Source organism: Herpailurus yagouaroundi, unplaced genomic scaffold, assembly GCF_014898765.1.
Source record: "Herpailurus yagouaroundi ecotype Mexico unplaced genomic scaffold, PumYag 199, whole genome shotgun sequence".
Lineage (NCBI taxonomy): Eukaryota > Metazoa > Chordata > Mammalia > Carnivora > Felidae > Herpailurus > Herpailurus yagouaroundi.
The window spans coordinates 19,046,092-19,071,895 of NW_024412430.1; the positions used below are offsets into that span (position 1 = coordinate 19,046,092).

At 45.1% G+C, this 25,804-nt stretch overlaps 1 protein-coding gene and 1 long non-coding RNA gene across 11 annotated transcripts in view; one reads left to right on the forward strand and one right to left on the reverse strand.

Annotated features, from left to right (window-relative positions):
* AUH (AU RNA binding methylglutaconyl-CoA hydratase) overlaps window positions 1-25,804 on the forward strand; it is a 327,291-nt gene that overhangs the window by 116,039 nt on the left and 185,448 nt on the right. The window lies entirely within an intron of this gene.
* Window positions 414-25,524, reverse strand: LOC121013733 (uncharacterized). 2 transcript variants are annotated; one of them, XR_005782891.1, is made up of 3 exons: window positions 25,414-25,524; window positions 10,883-10,946; window positions 414-503 (listed from the first exon to the last, which is right to left on the reverse strand). It is a non-coding gene; the product is annotated as an uncharacterized LOC121013733 (long non-coding RNA). The 2 variants fall into 2 exon arrangements; XR_005782892.1 differs by lacking the exon at window positions 414-503 and adding an exon at window positions 10,094-10,204.

Sequence of the window (25,804 nt, forward strand, 5' to 3'; positions counted from 1 at the left end):
TTCCCAAAAGAAGGGGTTAGCACAGACTACAATTTCCAAAGAGTCTCTGAATTTAAGAAATTTTTTAATTTAAAAATTTTTTTAATTTAAAACTAGGAAAAAGAGTGGTCAATAAGCATATTCCGAACGTACTCTTTAAGTCTACTTTTATCTGTCACATTCCTAGTTATGAGGAAAGGTACAAAATGTCTTTGGTCACTAAGTATGTATTAGTGTATCTGTTTTATGGTTGATTTTACGTTACCATACAAAAAAACCTGAACAAACATTCTTTTGTGCAGTCAGCTAAAAGAACAGCTGCAGGGGTGAGGTAGCAGGAAAAGGAGGCTGACACGATGGTTTGTGAGACACTGTTTCCTCAGTGAGTCCTGGGGCCACGTGGCCTTCCTATTCCCACAGCCACCAGAGCTGTCAGAGAGCCTCCGGGCCAGCGTTCGGGAGTCTCGCTTTCTCAACCTGTTTCTTCTAGTGTTCTCTCTTCCGGCATTTACGTGAGCTGTCTCCTGCAGACACAGATGCTTTGTTATACTGTTGACCGTGAACAGAGAAATGCCATTAGGCTAGCTTACGAATTATAGCAGTGCTCTGATGTGTGTGTGCGTGTGCGCGTGTGTGCGCATGTGTGTAACTGCATCTTAGTGGGGATCAGTAAACACGCATTAGTGTTCTGTACGTGAGAGGTGGCCAGAGTGTAAGGCTTGCCTGCCAACGCTTGAAATTTCCGTGTCCCAACCCGTAGCCCCGACCATGTCCTAGGCCATATGTCCAATGCCTCTGGAGCCACTCGCTCGCCCTCGGGCTTTCTTTGTATTCCAGCTTTTAGGCTAGGGCGCCCCTTGTCAAAAATGCAACTCTGTTAAGAATCTGTGCCTTTAGTTTTTCTTTGTTATAGAACTAATATTTTTAGACATTTTGAGGAAGAAGGAATGTATTTTGGGACATGCTCAGCAGGCCCCTGAAAGACAGAAAGAATGAATAATACAAAGGTAACACTTACTGTTTTAATTTATTAAAAAAATTTTCTTTAATGTTTATTTTTATAATATTTTTTTTTCAACGTTTATTTATTTTTTTGGGGACAGAGAGAGAGGGAGACACAGAATCGGAAACAGGCTCCAGGCTCCGAGCCATCAGCCCAGAGCCCGACGCGGGGCTTGAACTCCCGGACCGCGAGATCGTGACCTGGCTGAAGTCGGACGCTTAACCGACTGCGCCACCCAGGCGCCCCAATGTTTATTTTTAGTGGAAGAGAGAAACACAGCATAAGTGGAGGAGGGGGCAGAGAGAGAAGAGGGGAGACAATAGAATCCAAAGCAGGCTCCAGGCTCTGAGCTGTCAGCACAGAGCCCGACACGGGGCTCGAACCCATGAATCCCGAGATCATGACCTGAGCTGAAGTCCAGCACTTAACCAATGGAGCCACACAGGCACCCCCAAATGTAAACATTTAAAAATAAAGCTTGGCATAAAGTCTACAAATTAGGGGAAAGAATAATCTTTTCAACAATTGGTCGAACATATGCAAAGAAATTAACTTTGATCTGTATCTCTCACTGTATATAAAAATGAGCTCAAAATGGATCATAGACATAAGTGTGACACCTAAAACTATGAGACTTCCACACAAAATTTAGGAAAAAAATCTTTGTGCTCTTGGGTTAGAAAGTTAAGATTTCTTAGAAAAGAGACCAAAAACACAATCTATATAAGGAAAAAATGAAAATATTGGGCTTGATCAATCTCTTGTCAAAAGACACTGTTAATAGAATACAAAGACAAGTCCCAGACTGGGAAAAAATAGGGGCAAATCACATACCTGATAAAAGACTTACAGCCTGTAAAATATGTAAAGAACTCTCAAAACTCAGTAATAAGAAAAAAATGAAATCTTGTCATTTGCAACAACATGAATGGAACTAGAGTGAAGTAAGTCAGTCAGAGAATGACAGATACCATATGATTTCACTCATCTGTGGCATTTGAGAAACACAGCAGATGAACATAAGGGAAGGGAGGAAAAGTAAGATAAAAACAGAGAGGGAGGCACGCCATAGGAGACTCTTCAATAGAACAAACAGGATTGCTGGGGGGAAGGGGGGGCTAAATGGACGATGGGCATTACGGAGGGCACTTGTTGGGATGACCACTGGGTATTATATGTGAGAGATGAGTCATTTGGGTTCTACTCCTGAAGCCAAGACTACACTGTATGTTCACTAACTTGAATTTAAATAAAAAAAAAAAAACCGAATTAAAAAATAATCAAGAGATTGGAGAAGACATTTCACCAAAGAGGACCTATGAATGGAAAATAAGTACATGACAAGATGTCCGTCACGAGGGAAATGCATACTAAAACCACCACTGAATACCAAGCTGAGTGGCTCAAATTAAGAACATTGACTGTACCAGATGGTGACAGGGATGTGGCTTCTGGAACTCTCCTATACCGCACACAGGATTGTAAAATGGTACAGCCAGTTTTAGGGAGCATTTTGGCATTTTTAAAGAAGTTGTGCGTACACCTGCCATGTGACCCATCTGACCCAGGCATCATCTACGCAGGATAGCAGTGTGTAGACAGCAAAAACCCTTACGTGTATAGTCGCAATGATGTCTTCCTCATTCCTTTTTTTCTGTCGTGTAGATGTGCTGTAATCCACTCAGCCTGCCCCTACTGATAGACGCTTGCCTTTTTTTGGTCTTTTGTAATTATGCAGTCACTAGGAAGAACTTGTCTGTGTGTCACAGCATCTCACGTCATTACTGGTCTGTCGTTGAGTAGCGTCCGAGAAGTGAGAAGGCTGAGGGTGCTGTTCCCAGGTCCTGCTGACCTTCCTGCACAGGGGTCAGCACCCCTGGCACCTCGCTAACACAGTTGCTGGTCTTGGGATGTCTGCAGTGTCACAAGTCAGGAAGGGCATTCCATGGTTATGTAACTTTCATTTCTCTTTATAAGGGCCTATAGAGGAGGGCGAACACTCCTCTGCCCTCTGATGTTCTCTGCCTAGGGTCTTGGAAGTTATGCTGACAGAAGACAGACTAACAGGGAAACTGTGTTACCGTGTGCCTTTACGTGGGAGAAAACTCAGTGATTAGTAACTCCAGGAGGTGGTTAGAACTCAGGGGCTCAGATGCCATCTTAGGCGAAATGAAAGGAAAGGGGTTTGGGTTTCTGTGAGAGGTAGGTTATGGAAACGTATGGGGAAAGCCTTGTCTAGGGAGGCTCACAATGCAGATTTGTGTTGCTGCCTTCTCCGCTGAAGAGGAGTGTTGAGTTGTGCTCCTCCTCCCAGTGCTGGAGAGGGAGACGCCGTTACAAATGGAAATTTCCTGTACAAATGTACCTTGGTTTTACAAAAGGAAAACTTAATGCTGTTTTTAGAGCTTTTCCTATGTCTGCTGTTTCTCAGTTGCTTTCAGCTCAAAATAATCCTTATGCCAAAGTGGCATTTTTCAAAGTAGCATATTCTGGTCCCCTGTGGACTATTTGAATTTTCCATTGTCTGTTCACAGCTTTTGCTTTTTTCCTTTACTATTAAATTGTACTGAAACTTGAGTTTCAGTAGTTTGTTGTGTATTAAGAATTAGTTTTTTGTGCCCTTTTTTTCCCCCAATTGCCCATTTACCCCCGCTTTACCAGTTTCCCTATTTACTAATTTGTCTTCATACTTTGCTTAGTGAATGTGCCCCCCGCCCTGTGAGCTTTTTAAAAATGCATTAATCCTTTTACTACCTATAGGTTTGGGGCTATAGATCCACATTATTAAGGATTTTTCTCATTTTTGTATGTTTGTTTTTGAATGGCTTTGTTTCAGTCTGATATTGCTATGAGAAATGGACAGAGTTTTATCTTCATGTTTTTGCCTTCATTCTTGAAGAATATGTTCATTGGGTGTAGACTCTGTTAAAGAAGAAAATTCAACTGAGTAAATTCGAACATTAATTGGCTTTATTTAATGATTCGTGAATTGGACAGCATTCCATTTTATCAAACAGAACAGAGCTCCAAGGAGCTGTATAAAATGGAAGTCTTTACAGGCAGAAGGGGCAGAAAACGGAAATTTCTGGCAAAGAGTGGGTTGTTTTAGGCAAGGTCACCTTCCTTTGAGGGAAGAAGTGGCCTGTCAGGCAGATGGCCTCACTAGTGCTGACCAGGCAATCCCAAATTGATTGGTTAGGGGTGACGTGTTTGGGGGAGGCCGAGGCTACAGTTAGGTTAGGTATTAATTCTTGGTTGGTTGATGTGGGGCTTGGCACAAGTGACTCCCATTTTGGGCCCATTGTTGCATTTTTTAAACAGTTCCTCACTTTTGATTAGACTCTGAGCTTAACTGAGAGAGATGGGACCAAAATTTAAGGCATTAACTAATTAATAGCTTGGAAGGCACTTTTGCCATAAAACATTAAAAAAAAAAAACCCAACTGGTTGACAGTTTCACTTTTCTGTCAACTTGGTGCTCCCATGTTTAATTTCACATAAACCTTAGATCTCGTAGTGGTCTATACGGTGATGAGTCGATGTGGCGGTCCCCAGATGGTGGGTGATGCCGTAGCGTGAGGTGGGAGCGTACAGCCAGACTGCACACTGCACCAGAGTGATAGCCTGTCGTCTGCGGGTCCTTGCCCAGCGCTCCTCCCCTCCCACTCGTCCAAACCAAAAGCTTACTGAGCTATGGCCAATATAAAGGATGCAGCTGGTTTTTGAGAGCATTAATTACTGCCTCTTTGCCTCATTGAGACACAATCGCTTGTTCTCCAGTGGCGTCTTTACCAATTCACTTAGCAGTATCTGTAGTTGCAGCAAAAGAAGAGTCAAGTTCCACTTAGCTCCTGAAAAGAAATGGTTGTGTCATTCCTGAGGAGTATGTTTCTGGAAAATGTCGAAAACTTTTTGCTGTTTGGTAGCGGAGAACGTGGTGTAGGCAGAATTCAGGTATTTACACAGAATCTGCCTTTGATGATTAGGTGAACTCTAAGGGATGGGTTATGTGGCGGAATGTTGAAGCGTATGTCGCACGTAGCGATCAGTAACAGTAGTGGCTCTTGTCTGTTCGAATTACCTCCGGGGAGCAGACTTTTTTTGTACACTAAAGCGCTTAATGTCCAAGAGTAGGTCCCGAGTCCCTAATGGTTGACTTTGAGGAAAAGGTATTGTCTCTTCCTTTAGAAGAATACCTGGGTACCACTCTAACTGGCTGTTTGTTTCATGTGGCAAAAAACCCTGACCCCAAAACCACTGGTATCAGATAGAAGTTGTGCTGGCAGACAGATGCTGAATTTAACAGAAAATCAAATGCATCACAGCATTAGCGTTCCTTCCAGTTGGCAACGTGACGCGTGGCTTTGTGGAGCCGACGTGTGACCCTGACCTGCCGGACCTGCGGCAGGCGCTCGTTTCTTATTTGGAAACCCTGGATTGGAGGAGCAAGACTGAGGGACCGGAAGGCACAGAGGTGAAGCCACATTTCCCACAGAACTTTGGAACGTCTGTACACGGACACGTGGGCAGTACGCCAGGAACACGCAACAGCATGGAAAGCTTTGGCAAGACAACACAAAGCTCAGCGACAAATACGCGTCCTCGTGTTTGGAAACGGATATTCTCTTAATGAAGGGAGAAATTTCATCAAGAAGAGAAAACGTACAGCACAGAACGAGGTAACAAATCAACAAGCAAAGAATCTATATATATACTGCTCTGAACAAAGGACTTTAGAACCAAGTGCTTATGTACAGTCCACAAAATAGTATCACAAGTTTGCACAGTATTGCCATGAATCCACACACATTTAAATGTCATGTTTTGTATGCATGATAAAATCTCTTTATTTTTGTTACTTATTTTTCATGCTTCATTATGTCCTTTTTCACAAGTGTCCCTCTTTCACGTTACTTTATCTTTTATGGCAAATTGCTTTGTGGCCAGTTAGTTACGTGGCAAAAATGTTGGTGGCACAGATGCTTGTGGCAAAGATACCAGACACGGGTTCTTATGACCCAAACCAGTCAGAATCGAATAAGCCGTAGAAAGACCCCGTGGAAGGAGTACTTTTCTTAAGCCAAATGGCTCTCTCAGTGATCCGATGTAGCTGAGTTTCAACTTCCCCAAGAGTGTTAATCCAGGTACAACAGGTGGTGGCTGCCACAGCCCAGCCAAAAGCAAGTCAAGGTCTGTCCTGTTTTCAAGAACAACTTTGGCCAGAGCGTCTCTGGGTTCTTGTTGGGCAGCTGTCTTAGCGGTGGATTCTGCAGTACTTTCACGAGTTAAGGAGAGGTTCCTGATGATAGCCTTGTTTACATTTACTCCCAACCAGGGAAGTTGGGGCCTCCAGAGGATTATGAAAGGAGCTGGGAGGTCCTTTTGAAACTCGATGATGTAAATCCTGGACAGTTGACGCGTGAGGTGTCTCCATTCATTTGTGGTCAGGTGCGGTTAGAATCCTAAGAGGCATTGCCCAGTTAAGCGCCAGCCTTCTCGGTATTCATAGGTCCGAGGAGAATGATAACTACCGCAGACAAAGAGAAATCACGTTGGTGCACAAACCCTGCCCAGTACCGTGGCACTGTTAATGGAGTGCAGCATCATGGACAGATCAGTGTCTGATTACAAATCCAACAGTCCGAGTGGTCATTTCATTCAGCAGTGGCCTGGGGAATATGACTGATAGCATTATCTTTACAGGCCAGTGTCAGAGTAAAGGAAAGACAGAGAAGAAAAAAGAGTTTCACGTTTAGTGAAATTACGATGTCTTGATCTGACGTCTTGGGAGAAAGCAGGCTACCTTGACGTCGGCTACTTCTCTTCCTTGTCAATTTTATTTGGGGGTCTCTAGCATCTACACAGGACCAGATGTCAGGTGGAGCTCTCTTCAGCTGTGAGATGTGTACCCAAGGTTCCAGTCGCTAAAGCTCGGCTGCCATCTGAGTAGTGAGGAGCACCTGGTATTGCACCTTCCAAGGAGATCCAAGGGCAGTCTTTGTTCCTCGTCATTCCAAATTAGAAGGACGGGAGAACGCTGGAAATACTAGTTCAGAAAGTCATCCCCAGACATTCGAGGAAACCAGAAGAGTTCAGGATCCAGCCCAGTTTACAGGTATATAACAAAACCTGGGAGACAGTTGACAGGACTAGACTCTGATATTTACAAAGGTACAGACATAATTTTTCTTTCTCTGGTCACCCCTACATTTTTACTAAAGATAATCACAGTAAAACTAATTTATTTGCATTCAACTTGGCCAGGTTATTTGTGTAAGTAGAAGAATAGAGATTGACCACATAGCTCTTTTTAAAGACTGCTTTGCTGAAAATTATTTATTTGTTTTGAGAGTGAGAGAGCGTGAGTGAGCAGGGGAAGGGCAGAGAGAAAAGGGAGGGGCTGGGGAGAGAATCCTCAGTAGGCCTTGCACTGTTAGCCTGGAGCCTGATGTGGGGTTTGAACCCACGAACCGCGAGATCATGACCTGGGCCGACATCAAGTCGATGCTGTGAGCCACCCTGGCGCCCCTTTGCTGAAAACTTTGATAAGGAACCTTTCCCTGAGGCCAGGAAGCCATGCCAAGGACTCCCCATCAGATTTTACCTGCAAATACCATTTCAGTGAAAGCTTTGGTAATATAGCCAGTGTTTCCAGTTGTGTCCTGTACGAGGAAAACAGATTACTGTTGAACTGGAGCAGATAACTAATTACGTTGCCATGAAAAGACTACTCAAGAGTTTCTAAAATCTGGATGGATCAGAGAGGGGGAAAAAGGTAAATGTTTCATGTTTGTTTACAAAGGTACGTGTTATTAAATTGTTAAAAAAAAAAAAAAGAATTCTCATCATCCTGCTAATAAGTTCAGTCCCATGTAATTAATCTTTTCTTGAATCTAGTTTTTCCATTAGTTTTGGAAATTCTTACCCAGTAGCTTTCTTATCTTAAAGTTTTCAGCATCCTTTTATCCAGGCCCTTTCTGTGAATCTTTCTGAAGATGAAGCACGTTTGCAGGAACACTTTTGCGAAAGCATCTAAGTGCAAGTACTCTCTGTAAACGACAGAAACTTGCAATGCCCATTGTTAAAGGTCTGACCAGAGTTCATTTGATAAGGAAATGTAGTTATTTCTGTAATACAGTATTTTAAGATCATGTGTAGAGGCACCCGGGTGGCTCAGTTGGTTAAGCCTCCAATTTGAGCTCAGCTCATGTCATGATCTCATAGTTCATGAGTTCAAGCCCTGTGTTGGGCTCTGTGCTGACAGTGCGGAGCCTGCTTGGGATTCTCTTGCTCCCTGCCCCTCCCTGCTCACTTAGTCTCTCTAAATAAACAAACAAACAAACAAACTTACAAAAAATAAGATCATGTCCAAAATACAGAATATTTTAAGATACATACAACAGAAAAAGGGCTCAGTATTCTTATTTGAGGATGCGTCCCATGTAATTTAACATAAGCTTAATTAGATTAACATCTCCATTTTCATAAGGAGAGAGAGCAAATGTCTTGAGCTGTTTGGCCCTTTGGAGAATCCCAAAGCTAGTTCAAGGTCAAGAAGACTTGATTTAGAATTTGATTTGTCAAAACTACCTGACGGCTTTAAAATACTTGGTCATGGGGCGCCTGGGTGGCGCAGTCGGTTAAGCGTCCGACTTCAGCCAGGTCACGATCTCGCGGTCCGTGAGTTTGAGCCCCGTGTCAGGCTCTGGGCTGATGGCTCAGAGCCTGGAGCCCTGTTTCCGATTCTGTGTCTCCCTCTCTCTCTGCCCCTCCCCCGTTCATGCTCTGTCTCTCTCTGTCCCAAAAATAAATAAATGTTGAAAAATAAAATAAAATAAAATAAAATAAAATAAAATAAAATAAAATACTTGGTCAGATAGGATCGCAGGAGAAACAGTACTTAGTCATGTATTTAACTGTAGTGACAGTTAAGGACTTTAGGGGCAAATCCAGGAAGTTAAGTCATTGTAAAAAATAAACCTTGGCTCTTTTAATTGAGAAGTCTCAGTAAGTCAAAGAGATGATGGTGACAACATGGAGTGTAGGAGATTATTTTGATAAAACACAGACTCTGCTTTCTAGGAAGGTCGCTTTAAGGAAAACCCTTCAGAGTCCCTGGTCAGGAGCAGACCAATAATCTAAGAAAACTTTGTCCTGTGGACAGAAGAAAGCCAAGTGTAATTTTGTACCAGTGTCGTTTTGATAATAAAATTCATTTACTTTTGTGAATTTAATCATTAGGTCCGTTTCAAACTTAGCCAGCTTGAGCTACAAATCTACCACTTTTTAATTGGTGTTCAGATTTGGGGCTGTTTTTCTCCCCCCCATTCTGTAGTCTCCTCCCTTTAGGACAAAATGACTTTCTTGTCCCTCAGTAAAAAAATAGATCTCCGTTTCTCACACCTTCTCTTACCAGAAACCCACATCCTCCTTTTCCTTATGTGATGTTTCAATGTTAGCCAGCCCCTTCGTGTTTTCCAGGATCCTGTCTGCAGGCTGCAAGTGAGGTTTGAGGTGGAGAGGACAGCTCCGGAATCTACCGAGTTTGGCCAGTTCTTTCGTTCGTTTTAATATTTAGTTACCCCTTTGCTCTTTTAAGGGGATTACTGGTAGCAGTTTATCCGAGAGTCCTTTGGAGGCTGTCAGCTGGAGGAGCGGCCCATATGGGGGCTCTTCTTTAGGGGCAGAGATGTTGAAACGCTTGCCCAGGCCGGTCGAGGACAGTCTGTTTTCCCACGGCCCTGGTTGATTACAGTAGAGATGCTGGACCCCCTGGGCCAGTGTTTCCATGATGGACCCCACCGTAGGAGGGATGAGGCAGGACCCAGGTATCACTTAGGCCTCTGGCCTTGGAGCTGTAAAGTTAACAGTTTAGTGGACTTGTGTTCATGATCTCACATTTTTAAATAGTCGTTAGCCTTTTGCAAAGAGATTTTTAATGAAGCTATTTGGGACTTTTGAAGGCTTTTTAACATTTCAGTATACCGGTAAAAAAATTAGGTGTCCCTTTCAGTTTGTCTAATCTGGGAACCCTTGCTCTCCAGGGCACTTCCGACGTGAGTGATCTTGTCTAATTAGAATGGTCCTCATGACGGCCGTGGTAATTCTGGGGTGTCGTTAGTGCCGGAAAGTGACTCGCTCGACTCTTTGGAACTTAAGGATTCCGTTCTTCTTCTTATTAATTGTTCAGTTCCGTTATTTTTAGCTAAGCCAAGCTAGTACCTAAAAGGGATGTACCGTGGGGAGGGCATGATGTGATGTTTTGCAGCTTACCTTGTCACTGTAGGTAACGAGACGTTTTCACGAGGTGAACGGCTATTGTCAGTTGAACCTGTTCCATGTACAACTTACCCTGATTGACTTTTAGGCTGGATGGGGAGTAACGTAACAGCATTTCAGTGTTGCACCCGTGTCTGCCAATCCTTGTGGCTTTTTAGCCTCTGAGACTCACTAGCGATCGCCTTTACGTACGCGACGTAAGACACACGTGTGTCCCACAGCACTGCCACAGTTACTCAGGATGTCACTGCGGCCCGGCCTAGGGGAGGCCCGGCGTGCACCTCCGATTCCTGTGGAGCCGTGGCCTGGGGAAGGGGCAGAACCAGCAGACCCCAAAGTGGGGATTGCAGACGGATTCCAAACAAGCGGGGAGCGACAGCTGCCACGGGCTGTCCCCAGTATGGGATCCGGGGTGTTCTAGTCAGATGGTGAATTGTGGTCTGTTTCAAGCACTGGTGGCTTCGGTTCCAGACGGAACTGCCTGGTATCTCAAGCTGACCTGCCCGGACTAGAGAGCCGATTAGATGGTTAGATGGAGAGCTTGATGCCAAGAGAGCTGACCCGGACCCTCAGGGAAGACAGGAATGGTAGAGAATTCAAAAGGGTTCCCAGGTGCCATACCTGAGTTTCTTGTTGTTCTCAAAACTGATGGAAGTCTCCTTCGATCCCACTGCTGCCACTGAATCTGTTAAACGACATTGAACCGGGTTAGTTGGAAGACACAGTCGGCTTTGCCAAACAGCTCATGACTCAGCAGCCTCACATCCTGGCCGACGGGAGCTCGGAGGTGCTGTGCAAAATGGAAGCCTTTTGTAGGCAGAAGGGGGCGGGAAGAGGATTGTTCCCGGCAAGGTCCCTGGCCTTCCTTCCCAGGAAGGTGGGGGTCTGCCAGGCAGTTAGTTAGCCCACTGGTGCCGGCCGGGTGATTCCCCTGGTCTGGTTCGACAAAGGTCACGTTGCTGGGAGAGGCCGAGAGTGCACGTGTGCTGGGGATTAAGTCTCGGTTTGCTCAGGCTGGGCTTAGCGCAGCTAACTCCATTGGAGCCTGTTGTTTTTCCCTTTGTTAACAGCTCCTGGGGTGATGTTATGTCCTTTCAGCCCTGTGACAGTATCTCACTCTCCGCGGGCATCTGTTCTGCCCGAGAAGTTGGCTCTAGTGTCATTTTGGGTTCTTTGAAGAAATCTGTTAGGGTTTTTCTTTTCTTGTTTGTTTCTTTGTTTTTGTTTGCCTACTTCCTTTACATTTTATTTTCTTCCTCTCTGGCTTCTTGGATTACCATTTTATTTATGAAGGTATAGATTTAATTTTATTTATCTCGCTAATTCACTGGTACTGTTAATAGGTGAATTGGTTCCCCTCAGTGTTCAGCAATATCCAATGAGCACCTCTTCAAATATTCTTTGTCCGTTCCTTCCTTCCTTTCATCTCAGAATCTGCTAAATTTGTGCAAGACCGGATCGTTGTTCTTCCTCCTCTGTATGCTGGATTTGGGATAATTCTAATCTACTTATGCTGTGTTCAACCTGCTGCTGAGTATATCTCTGAAGTGTTTCATGTTAGTTACTGTGTTTTCCCTTTCTAGAAACTCTGGTTAGTTCATTTTAAAATCTCTAAATCACTTCTAGTTTTCTTTTTCCTGCAAATATATTTAAGTTTGTCATTCATTCACGTATGGTAGATGTATTTGTTCTAAAACCTGGACCTGATCGTTTTGTTTTTGGTCTTTGTGAGTCTTTTTTACCCTCTTTATTGTTTCTATCGGTTCTCGCTCTTGTCTTTTTCTTTTTGTGTCTGAGTATCTTTGTGTGCCGGTCATTCCTGGGAAAATTTACCTGTAGGCGCTCTGACCAGGGTTGAACGTGCCCCGCCCCGGAGAGGTTTGTATCTGTTCCGCTCTTGGCCCAAGGGCAGGGCTAGTTGGATTTCTCATCAGTTCTTCAGGGTCCCTGGGTGCCCGGGTTCTGTGATGCTGGGAGGCAGAGCTACACAGTTGCAGTTCTGTGGCTGTAACTCCCCAGTTTTCCTCTTCCTTTTTAGCCCTCCTCTGCCTCTGTTTAGCATGAGGACCACCACAGTGCTTTGTGGTTGTGAGGTTGGAGATCTGGTTTACCTTCCTAGAACGGAGGAGCCTCTGTAGTCCTGCACGATGGGTGGGGCTCCTTTAGCCTCCCCACCTGGATCAGGCTCTAGCTCTTGACTCCTTGCCTCCAACCTTGTGGCCCTGGAACCTGGATCAAGAGCCAGGGTTCAGTACGTGTGACTTAGCCTGGGGCGTCCGTGACTGAGGGGCTCCTGTATTCTGCCTACTTAGGTGATTTCTGGTTTCATCCATAAAATGGCCGTCCTTTCAGATCTCTAGTGCTTATTTTATATATATATGTATATAAATACACACACACACACACACACACACACACACACACACACATTTTTTTTCTTTAATCTTGAAACCCAGCATTCCTTTTGTTTGTTTTCAAAGGGAGAATTGTCTGATCCAAATATCTTATTTCAAAACTGTATTCAACTTATTAGACTTTTTTGCTTTTCATTAAACATAGAAATTTTAGGATTGAGATATTTACCATATTAGGTACTTTGTTATAAGTCACTTGTTTAGAAATTGTATCTGTGTTTTGACTGTTTTATTTAGTATACTTATTTGTCATTTAGCTTATTTGTAGATTTAAAAAAATTTTTTTTAATGTTTATTCATTTTTGAGAGAGAGAGAGAGAGAGAGAGAGCGAGCGAGCATGGGAGGGGCAGAGAGAGAGGGAGACACAGAATCCGAAGCAGGCTCCAGGCTCTGAGCTGTCAGCACAGAGCCTGACGCCAGGCTCGAACCCATGAACTGTGAGATCATGACCTGAGCCAAAGTCGGATGCTCAACTGACTGAGCCACCCAGGTGCCTGTGTATGTTTTTAATGTGGAAACGTAGCTTTAGAGACTATTTTTGTTTGACATCTGGTCTCCGTTACTTTGTGGACAGATTATCTAGTATAAGTTACTTTGTCATTGCGGAGGTTTTCTCTCTGACCGAGGGCACAGTTAGCATTCATGCATGTTGCCCAAATATTTGAAAGTGAGATGGGGTGCAGGGTTCTTTAGATCACACTTGTTATTTGTATTTTTCCCATCATCTGTATCAGGGTGGGGAAACTTTCTGTAAAGGACCGGTTGGTAAATTTGTCAGGCTGTGGGGCCGTTAGTAGTTGGGGGACCAACTCCTCATCTCCGCGGCTGCTGCGTGGGGCTGCCGTAGACCACACACCAGGGTGGGCGTGGCTGCATCCCGCCACAACAGTGTTTGAAGCAGGCAGCAGACGGGCCTCATCTGTGTCCTTACAGCGTCTGTCTGTTTCATGTACTGGATTCTGATACGAAGGATCAAAACTTCCCTTGTTGTGGATTGTCTGTGTTCTCAGGACACGTTGCAGAAGATACCAGTACAGTTGTGTCTTTCTGTTTCTAGTCATTGTTCCCTATGAGGCATTTTGTCAGTGCTCCAGCTATCTGTTGCCACCATATTACTGTTTAACAGTCCACTCCTAGAGTCAGTGGCTCTAAATCAACCACCATTTACTTAGATCTGGTGCGTATACAGGAGCGATTTAGGCTGGGCCCATCGAGCAGGTCTGGTCCTCCTGGGCGGCCCGCTCACCTATCTGGTGGCGGCCCGTGTGGCTGGCCCAAGATGGACCCCTGGGATAACTACCATAACTCAGCCTTTCCCCTGCCCTTCCTCCTCCTGCAGGCTGGCTGGTTAGGGCCTGTTCAGAGTGTAGGTGGAGACCTGTAGGTGTTGGTGAAGCCCCTGCTGTTTGCACCACTGACGAATGCAGTTCACCTGACTGTCCTTGACGGGGGCAGGGCGGGGGCCCCAGTGCAGCCCTTGTACTCAGGGCCAGGGAGGACAGCAGCTGCAGTCTGGTCTTTTTCTTCTCAAAAAAAAAAAAAAATATATATATATATACACACACACACACACACACACACACACACACACACACCATTCTTGGTTTTAATCCAAAATTGATGTGTTCCTTTGTTTTGAGGGAAACTTTTCAGCATTACTTGAGAAATATAACTTAAAATGTTATAGTTAAAAATGAAAAATCGCCATCTATTCTATAGCACATTTTTTCCTTTCCCTAAAATGAAGGCTTTTTCGACCAGAAGTATCTCATGTGTCTTGTTACAATGACAAATCATTTACTACAACGAAAATAATAAAATGGGTAAAGTTAGTTTTTCTCAAATCAGCTTACTTAAATGAGAACGTGTGAGATTCCCAGTCGATGGCACAGTAGGATCCTGAGTTCACTTGCTCTCACGGACACAGCGAGGCTGCAGACAACATATAGAGCATCTCTCCTTGAGAAGGACCTGAACAGCTCTTCCAGGGACTGACATACAAAGAAAAGGCCACATCAAGGAGGGCAGGAGAGGCAGAGTTGAGGTCTGATTGGGACCCATGTCCAGCCCACAAGAAGGAAGGATACCACAGACCTGGAGAAAATACGTAGTGCATTTAGAATGTGTTTGAACCGAAGCCACATCAACCTAAGATAGACTGCTGTATACATAGGGTGTTACATGAATCTCACGTAACCAGAAACCAGAAACCTATGATAGCTACACAAAGAACGATCTAAACATAACAATAAAGAATGTCATCAAATCAGAAGAGAGCAAGAGAAGAAGAAAGGAACAGCGAATTATAAAAAAACCAGAAAGCAGTGAACAAAATGGTCATAAGTATACCTAATCAATACTTACTTTAAATGTCAAGAGAATAAATAATACACAAGACAGAGGGTGATTGAATGGATAAAAAAGTAAGACCCATCACATGTTTCCTACCATACTCCCTTCAGACCCAAAGACAGACTGAAAGTGAGGGGTTGAAAAAGATACTCCATGCAAATGGAAATGAAAAGAAAAGCTGGGGTAGTAATACCTATATCAGACAAAACATACTTTAAGACAAAAACTAACAAGAGACAGCATTACATAAAGATAAAGGAGTCAATCTAACAAAGTGGATATAACAATTGTAAATATCTCTATATCCAACACAGGACCACCTAAACACACACAGCAAATGTTGTAGACACGAAGGGAGAAAATGACAGCAATACAATAATAGGAAGAGGCTTTCATAGCCCACTTACATCAGTGGATCCGATTATCTAGACAGAAAATCTAGACAGAAAATAAGGGAGGAATGGCTTGGAACAACACATTTTACCAGATGGATTTAATAGATATATACAGAACATCCTATCCAGAAGCAACAGAATATATAGTATTTTAGTGCACACGGAGCGTTCTGTAGGATAGATCACGTTAGGCCACAAAACAAGTCTCGATAAATTAAAGACTGAAATCCTATCCAGCATCTTTTCAGGACACAGCAGTGTGAAACTAGAAATCAGTAACAGGGAAAGCGTGGAAAGAACACAGACACGTAGAGGCTGAACAAACACATAGTCAGTTGCTCAATGAGGAAATCAATGACATAAAAAAGGCCTTGATGAATGAAAATGAAAACACGATGTTCCGGGGCGCCTGGGTGGCGCAGTCGGTTAAGCGTCCGACTTCAGCCAGGTCACGATCTCGCGGTCCGGGAGTTCGAGCCCCGCGTCAGGCTCTGGGCTGATGGCTCAGAGCCTGGAGCCTGTTTCCGATTCTGTGTCTCCCTCTCTCTCTCTGCCCCTGCCCCGTTCATGCTCTGTCTCTCTCTGTCGCAAAAATAAATAAACGTTGAAAAAAAAAATTAAAAAAAAAAAAAAAAAAGAAAACACGATGTTCCAAGATAGCAAGATGCAGTAAAAGCAGTTCTAAGAGGGAAGTGTACAGCGAGACAGGCCTGCCTTGATGAACAAGAAAAATCTCAAACTGATCTTACAGCTGAAGGAGATGGAAAAAGAACAAAAAGCCCAGTGTTAGTAGAAGGGGGAGAGGAAAGTAATACAGATGAGCGTGCAAAGAAAGAAATACAGACAAAAAATACAATAGAAAATATAAATGATACTAAAAGCTGGTTCTTTGAAAAGATAAGCAACATTGATAAACTTTTAGCTAGACTCATCAAGAAGAAACGAGAGAGAACTCAAATAAATCAGAAGCGAAAGAGGAAAAGTTTACAACTGGCACCACAGAAACACAAAGGATCATAAGAGACAACTACCAACAATTATGACCCAACAGTTGGACAGCCTACAGGAAATGGGTAAATTCCTGGAAATCTGGAAATCTACAATCTTCCAAGACTGAATCAGAAATTGAATCAGTAATAAAAACTCCCAACAAACTAAAGTTTAGGGTTAGTTACCTTCACCATTGAGTTCTTATAAACGGTCAAAGAACAGTTAACCTATTTTTCTCAAATTGTTCCAACAAATTGAAGGGGAAGGAACACTTCCAAATTCATTCTATGAGGCCAACATTACCTTGATACCAAAACCAAACACACCATTAAAAAAAAAAAAAATTATAGGCCAATATCTCTGATGATAGCAAACCAAATTCAATATAGTCAGAGGACATATGCCACTATCAAGTGGAATTTATCCCAGAGATGTAAGGATGGTTTAATGTAGGCAAACTAATCAGCATGATATACCCCATTAACAAAATGAAGGCCACAAACCATCTGATCACCTCCATAGATGCAAAAAAGCATTTGACAAAGTCAGTGTCCATTTATGCTAAAAACACAGCAAACTGGATGTAAAGGAATGATACCTCAATATAATAAAGGGCTATATATGAACAAACCCACAGCTACACATATTCAATGTTTAAAAGCTGAAAACTTTTTCTCTAAGATTAGCAACTAGATAAGAATGCCTACTCTTGCCACTTTTATTCAATGCAGTACTAGAGGTACGAGCCACAGCAATTAGACAAGAAAAATAAAAGGCATCCAAATTAGTAAGGAAGAGGTCAAACTGTCACTGTTTCCAAGTGACATGATATATGTGTGTGTGTGTGTGTGTGTGTGTGTGTGTGTGTGTGTATATATATATATATATATATATATATAACCCTGAAGACTCCACCAAGATGCTATTACAAGTAATAAATGTATGTTGCAGTATACAAAACTAATATATATCCAGAAACCTGTTGCAAATATATACACTAATAATAAACCAGTATAAAGAAAAATCAAGAAAAGAGTCCCATTTACAATAGCATCAAAAAAGAATACAATACCTAGGAATAAATTTATCCAAGAAGGTGAAAGACCTATACTCTGAAAACTCGAAGACATTGATGAAAAAAATAGAAAATGACACAGATAAATGGAAAAACATACCATGTTTGTGGATTGGGAGAATTAGTACTGTTAGATGCCCATACACCCAATACAATCTATAGATTTAATGCAATCCCTATTAAAGTAACAACATCATTTTTCACAGAACTAGAACAAATGTCCTGAAATTTGTATAAAACTGGAAAAGACCCTAGATAGCCTAAGCAATTTTGAGAAAGAACAAAGCTGAAGACCTCACACCTACTGATTTCATGATATACTACAAAGCTACAGTAATCGAGAACAGAATGGTACCAGTGCAAAAACAGACACATAGATCAGTGGGACTTAATAGAGACACCAGAGCAAAGCCACACTTTTGTAGTCAATTAATCTATGACAAAGGGGATAGTTAATCAGTGACAATATACAGTAGGGAAATGACAGTCTCTTCAACCAGTGGTGTTGAGAAACTGGATAGCTACATGTAAATCAATGAACCTGAACCACTTTTTTTTTTTTTTTTTTTTACCCCATACAGAAAAATAACCTAAATGTTAAGACCTCTGAAACTCCTAAAAGGAAACATGGGCTCTAACGTCTTGGATATCAGTCTTTGCAATGTTTCTGGATCTGTCTTCTTGGACAAGGGCAACAATAGCAAAAATAAACTATTGGGACTGTGTCAAAACAAAACGCTTTTGCACAGTAAAGGAAACCATCAACAAAATGAAAAGGCAGCCAATTTACTGAATGGTACAATATATTTGCAAATGATATATTCCCTAAGGGGTTAATAGCCAAAATATATAAACTCATACAGCTCAACACCAAAGCAACAATATAATTAAAAAACGGGCAGCAGACCTCAGTAGACATTTTTCTAAAGTAGACCAACAGATAGCCAATCTATACGTGAAAATGTGCTCAACATCACTCATCATCAGGGAAATGCAGATCAGAACCACAATGAGATACACCTCACACGTGTCACCATGGGTAGTGTCGAAGAGAAAAGGGAACCTTCCTGCACTGTTAATGGGAATGTCGACTGGTAGAGCCAGTGTGGAAAACAGTATGGAGGTTCCTTTAAAAATTAAAAATACCGTATGATCCAATAATCCCACTCGTGGGCATTCAAAGAAAATGAAAACACCAATTTAGAAAGGTATCTGCACTCCCATGTTTGTTGCATTATTTACAATAGCTGAGATATGGAAGCAACTCGAGTGTCCATCAATAGATGAATGGATAAAGTTCACCGATAGATGAATGGATAAACACTGGCTATTAGCCATAAAAAAGAATGAGATCTTGTTATTTGTGGCAGCACAGATGGACCTAGAGGGTATTCTGCTAAGTAGTCAGAGTTAGAGAAAGACATCTGCCTTTTACTTCGATGTTGAATCTAAGGCACAAGACGAATGAACAAACAAAACAGAAACAGACTCAGGAATAGAGAGAACAAATGAGTGGTTCTCAGTGGTGGGAAGTGGGAGAAGGGATGAAGTCAGTGAAGGGGATGCAGATGTATAAACGTCCAGCTATAAAATAAGTAGGTCATGGGGTGTTATGGACAGCACAGAGAAAACCATCAATAATGTTATAATAATTACGTATGGTAATGGATGGTCACTAGACCTATCGTGATTGCTTCATCGCATGTGTAAACGTTAAGTCATGATGTTGCATGCTTGAAAGTGACATAACATTGTATGTCTCCGACTTCAATGAAGAAAACATAATAAAAGGGGGGGAAAGGGAATGTGTGATGTTGCCGTCAGTAGACAGGCAAACACTATTTCTGAAATGCTGATTTGTGCCGTTGTACTTTAAGTGTTTGCCGGGTGCCCTGTAAAGAGCCAGTGTGTCAGTGAAATGAAAGGACTCACCAGCAGAAAAAGTAGACCCCGTAAGCAGGAGGGGTCCACAATACCGAGAGAATAAAAACGATACGGCAATCCAACGTCTCCGATCCTGGAGGAAATAGAGGGATTCCTTTCAAATGAGGAGTGTGGCCTCGTTCTGAGACCAGCGTTGTGGGCGGATGGGGAAGGGGGTGCAGGAAGTAGACAGGACCCGTGCGGATGGAGAAGCTGTGAACTGTAGTGTTGCTGAGTGCCTACGTGAGGGCTGGAGAGGAGAGCCGCCTTGTAGACACCGGGTACAGGGGCCGTGCCACCAGGGTCGGGTGGTCGGGGTTGCAGGAGAGTTCAGTATTCTCCAGGGCTTCCTGGGCCAGGGTTGTGCCCTGGCCCTGGGGGCTGAGCTCCGGGCAGCCTCATTCCCCAGACCTCGAGATTTCCTGCAGCCACGTGCCACGGTGCAGATGCGACATCCGGGCGCGCAAGAGGGTCGCATGCAGAGAATGACTAAGGGAACGGCAAGGTTAAGTAGAAGGTTGGAGATCACTGGCCCCCTCCTGCTCGTGGCTGAAGACCTCCGGCAGCAGGAAGACCAGACTGCAGAGGATGAGGAGGCTGAAGGACTGGGTGGGGGGGATGGACGGGAGGAGCCGGGGAGATGGGTGAACCCAGCCGGAGTGGGGCTGGCGCGTCCCTTAGGTGAGAATTCAGGGAGGTGGTTGCTGGCGTGGACGGAGAGGGGCCCAGCCTCTTCCCAGCCTTCAAGTTTGCCCCCCTCCCGAGGCTTTTGGTGCTCAGCCCTGGCGGCTTGCGTTCCTTGAGGAACAGCCGCCTGCCCCGTGTTTGCTCAGCCTCGAACTTACCCGGTGCGTCGTACCTTCTTTTGCCAGCATTTTGCCTTCAGCATGATGCCTTCCGCCTTGCTCCTTTCATGCTGTGCCATTGCTGACTCCTGTGTGAGTTCTGGAGTAGTGTTATATTTTGGTCCTTAGTGCTTTTCTTAGCTGCAGGGCTCCTTTACGTTCTGGTCTCCTGATTTATCTTTGCCCCTTTGAGTCTCATGTATTGATTTCACGTCTTGTCTAAATTATGGGAACTTTCCCATTAGTTCTTGCACTGGGCTAACTTCCTTGAAGAGTGGTGTCTCAGGCACACCCCGTGCTTTTGCTGTCCTCCGCGGGTGGCTTGTGTGGTTTGCCTGGAGGAGCGAGGAGGCTGGAGGGTTTCTGTAGCGTTACCATGCCGGGTCTCTTTCATCGCCTGGGAGCCTCTGTTGGGATTGTTGCCCTGCACAGCGAGGGACGGTTGTGTTGAGGGCTGAGTATTGCCTGTGCTCCTGTCATCCGAGAGCATGGGAGGAGGGAGCAGGAGTGACAGGATTCACCCCCCAGGGGCTGGAGGTGGTCCGCTTGCAGCTGTGTAGAAGGCCTTCCTCAGGCTCCCCTCCCCCCTTATCAGGGCCATACCTGTTTCCGTTTTATCACTTGTTCCCCACCTAGGGACAGAGGGCAGGGCTCTGGTCGTGGCCCCCCCCCCCCCCCCCCCCCGTGTCCCACCTGCGGCCCCTGTATCACTGTTGGCAGCTTGAGATAGAAAGGATGGGCGGGGCACCTGGGTGGCTCCCTTGATTGAGTCTCCAACTTCAGCTCAGGTCATGATCTTGTGGTTTGTGAGTTCGAGCCCTGCTTCGGGCTCTGTGCTGACAGCTCAGAGCCTGGAGCCTGCTTTGGATTCTGTCTCCCTCTCTCTCTGCCCCTCACCGGCTTATGCTCCATTTCTCTCTCTCTCAGAAATAAATAAACATTAAAAAATAAAGGATGGGCACATTCCATGGTGTGCGCGTGTGTGTGCCAGGAGGGCAGGGCTGGGGAGCCTTGGAATGAGGGGGGCAGGGGAGCGGCCAGCTGGGATCGCGTGCTGGCCCCGTGTCTGCTGACCCTGACTTGGGGCCTGTTTCCCTGTCTGCATGAAGGGTGCTGAGGGTCCTGCTTCCTAAGCGGTGGGAAGGACTCGATGTGCTAATACCTGTAAGTCACACGGGACCAGGTTGCTGCTCTTTAGGGCCGATGTTTGCTCCCTGTAGGGATTCTGTAAACCGCTCCCTTGGGCACTTACTTCTCCCACTCACTTATCCTGACCCCTCTGATCTTGTTTCCTTTATGTTCACATTTGCCTTTTTTTTCATGGAATTCTTGTGGGTCTTTGAAGGTAATTACTGGTTAGGTAATCAGGATCATTTCTGCCTTCTGCCTCCAGATTGCTTCTCTCCTCAGATGCAAGCCAGAGTGGCATCTCACTGCTCTGTGGGACAGGCAGCTGAGAAGAGCGGCCTGGCTCTCAAAAAGTTTCCGCTTTTTAATTTGTCATGGGGCTGCCTTCACACTCCTGTGCTCATGCGGAAGAGGGGCTGTGACAGCTCCGAGGCCGTCCCGCCCGTGCACCGCTGCGGGCTGCAAGGCCCGCAGGTGACGTGTGTCGTGTGCGTCCCCTGGCCTGATGTGCCGTGATCATGCCGTAAGGTGGTGGTGCTGCTTCTGCCTCAGTGCTGTTCTCCCCTCACGTTTTCTGCCCCCTCACTGAGCTTTCCGCTAACTTTTCTTGCGTTTTAAAGAAAGAGTCTAGGAGTTAGCCGTGAGTTAGCCAAATATCTGTCCTAGAAAATTCTGCTGTATGTATTTGAAATGTGTTATCAATGCATATGATGTTTCCAGTGTTTAAAGAGTTTTCCATTTAAAATACTGACGAAATGGCCTAATTTTAATGTTTGCATCTCCGACTTAATTTTCCCAAGGAACATCTTTGTCAATCCATTGTTGACATAAGCCATATTTCACACGATTGTAAAAGAACTTTGTTCTCTCTAGGAGGGCAGTAATTAACTGCTGTCGTGTCTGAAAGTGCCGTCCGCGTGTTCTACTGGAAGGGGGAGAGGACAGGCTTGCCCCTCCGGAGCTTCCCGTGTGCAGTGCGTAAGGAGCAGGACTCTGGGAGAGGGTGAGGGGAGCCGTTAGCCCATCTTCTCTGGGGACTTCACCTACGTCCTCGGCAGCGTACCCGGGAAGCCAGCTGTGAGGCTTGGGGAGAAAAGGAAAGAGCATCGGCATTTAGCCAAGTTAATTTCACATACATTTTACATCCATCTGAGCCTCAGTGTACTTTAAAGTACGAACCTGTAATAAATATATAAAACCCTCTGGATTAAACCTGCACCTGACGTTTCTGTGCACTTGTGAGCAAGCCAGCGACCAGGAGCGTCGCGCGTAACCAGGAAGTCTGTGGGTGTGGTGTTGGGGTGTTACCCCAACATTTTATTGTGACGGTTTTGTCATTTTAATTGGTATTCTGTTAATACAATACAACAAACGTTGGGAAAATACATAACAGATAATTGTTATGAATTAGCCCTGCCGAACACGGCAACGTCAGAGCTGTGGGCGAACGCATGTGAGCTGCTACGATGTGCTGTGGGTAGTTGTTGCTGGTGGAGGAAGGGGTTGTGGTCGCTGGGTAGGGGGTTTGTTTTATTTTGTTTCGGGTGTAGGGAGAAGGTTGCTTGTTTCCGACAGGATTTCTGTCTCGCAGCAGGAGTTAGAGTTACGAGAACCCGAACCGGGTATTGGATACATCTTACAAAAATAATGTGTTTCCAGTAAGTCAGAGTTGCTTCATCCTCCTCGGATACGCGCTCAAGAATGGCTCATTCCCCTTTGTTAATAGGAAACAGTTGTCAACTGGTTCCCTAAGTAACAAAATCTTCCTGTACCGTCATTTCACGGACCGCTTGGCTGTTCTCCCGATAAGGAGTAATAATGCTAATTAGTTATCTTTATGGTTTCAGCCACTGTGAAACACCATGTCTGTTTTATTTTGCTGTTTGTTTTCTGTTCAAAATGGAAAAAGAAGAAGCTGTTTCTCCCAGGGGACCTCAAAGTGCAGGGGTGAAGGGCTGGCCGCGCTGGCCCAGCACCCTCCTCGCTGGATGTGTGCTGATGCTCACCCCCACCGGTCCCGGGCGTCTGGCCTCTTCCTGCCGGGAGAGCCCTGAGGCCCGCAGGGTCAGGTGGCGGCGGGCCCGCGTTGGCCGCACAAGGGGAGGGGGCCGTACCTAGGTGGAAGGAGGGCCCGAGCCTTCGGTCCGGGGACCTTGACGGAAATCCGTTTCCCCGCGGCAGCACGGTGTGGTGGGAACTGACCGCCGTGCACTCTTGTTCTGACGCTCCCTGCCATCGGTCACAGCCTGGTACCAGCAGCTGGTCTTTCCTTCCTTCCGGTCATCCAGGTGTGTTCCTGCGCTAACTCCCTCCAAGACTTTGCCCTGCCACAGTTAGCTCTTCGAGGAGCCGTGCCTCTTCTGTCTCTGAGAGGGGGCGGCTCGCCGTCGGGAGAAGCAGGTGGGCCGCAGGACCAGACTCCCCTCATACACCCACTGCTCTGCCTAGTGGGCATGAGTTACCCTCCTGAGCCTTTGGTCCTCCCATTTGTCAGATGAGGACTGGTGATCGTTGCGGCCTCGGGATTCTTGCGAAAGTAAGTAATGATGTGTTAAATTACGCAGTGCCTGATGTGTTCTCACTAAATGTGGTTATTTATTCCATCAATCATGGTTCTGCTGTGCCGGAATCTTTAAATTTTTACCATGTGACCTGCTTTTGATGAGGGAAAACAAAGTATTCGGATCTTTGTGCCCACTCCATTATTTAGTCATTTTGTCAAATATTTGTGTATGTTGTTTCATTTATCAATAAGAGTTTACAGGGTCCTTATCCAGAGAGAAAACGTGTGCACATTGAGGGTTCTTGTGTCCTCAGCCCTTTCTGAGACCCTCATCTAATGAAGTGGTCAAGGTGCAATTTGTAGGAAACACCAGAGCGTCCTCTCTTTTTGTTGATACAGTTAAATTAACACTTTTTAGAAAGGCTAGAAGCGCCAGTGATGTGTGGGTGTCACTCGCTCTACTTCTGACCGTAGTTGGCAAAGACTGTTTTTCACGGGACGAGCTTTCCAGAAGGAACGTCTTCCATATTATACTCTCTCCACTTTTTGCCCCCTTTGTTATTTTTTAAAGATAATGGTTAACATATTCTGTTCATCTCTTCCTTGAGTTTGAAAGACTGGAGGATGATTTTAGAGTTTTGGAACATGCTGTGTGAATGTGCTCTGGAAAAATGCGCCTGTCGCTCATGGGCAGATGGGCAGAAGGGCAGAAGAAGAGATGGCTTTTACGTCGCGGGCTGTGCACTCGAGCCTCGTGCCTGTGCTTGGCAGCCTCTGAGTGCCCACTCCACGTGGGGCCCCTTCCCTCGTGAGGCCTGGGCGTATCGATGGCCCAAAGAATGTGGCAGAAGGCACGGGAAATCGCCTCCCAGGTCCGTCTTGTGTCTGCTCTCTGGAGTTGTCACCCTGGGGGAGCCACTTGCCAGGCTGAGAGGAAGCCCCACGGAGTGGCCGCTGGGGAGCGGGACTCACAGGCCAACAGTGGCTCGAGTGAGCCTAGACACCCGGGGCCGTTGCTACCACGTGATCACGTGACGATGCCTGGATTCCTGACCCACGGAAACTGCACACGACTAAATGCTTGCTGTTCTAAGCCACTGAGTTCTCCGGTAACTTGGAACACGCATTTAACTTTTAACCGTAGTTCTTACGGAATCGGTGGCGGTAATGAAACAGTCTCTTCTAAAGCACAGACCGCGTGGTTTATGCTTTGCCACATTTGCCATTCTTTTGCCTTAGGGAATATTATCACGTAACTCTTTTCCATGTTTATGAGGCTTGTTTTAAAGCATAATATGGTAAATACAACTCAAAAAGAGGTGGAATTTAGTGGTATCTATAGATAGCAAACCATTAAATTTGGTTTCTTATTTCAGTAATCACGTGGCTCACCGCAGGGGGTAAACATGACACGTTGTATTTTTAGTAAATATCGCTACCTTAAAAAAAACCAGGAGTTTTCATTAGGGTGGCCATGTCTGTACATACATGCGTGTGTATTCTCACTTGACGCCATAATTACATACCTGTGAGTGGTCTCAGAAAGGAAGGGATACGCAGCCCAGCTGTAATCCTTGTGACGTACTTGCACTCGCATGACTTGAACCGACTGTATGTATCTTCTATAATATATCGTCTGTATAATTAGCCAGGGATTGAAGCCTGTACAACGGTTGCAGCGTCCTATGACGGATAGCACAGAACATTCACCGTAGGGAGACTTCTGTTCCCGCAAGAGTAGTAATTTGATACATGTCTGGACGTCAGCATACGGAAGAGTCCGCTGGCTCGCTTCTTTCCGCGGCCTTCGTTTCCTCTGAGCAGTTCCCGGGTTTAACTTCAGGCGGACCTGTGGTGTTTGCGTCCGGTTTGCGGACACCCACTTTTCTTGCAGGTGGGAGGATCGTTTAGTCTCTG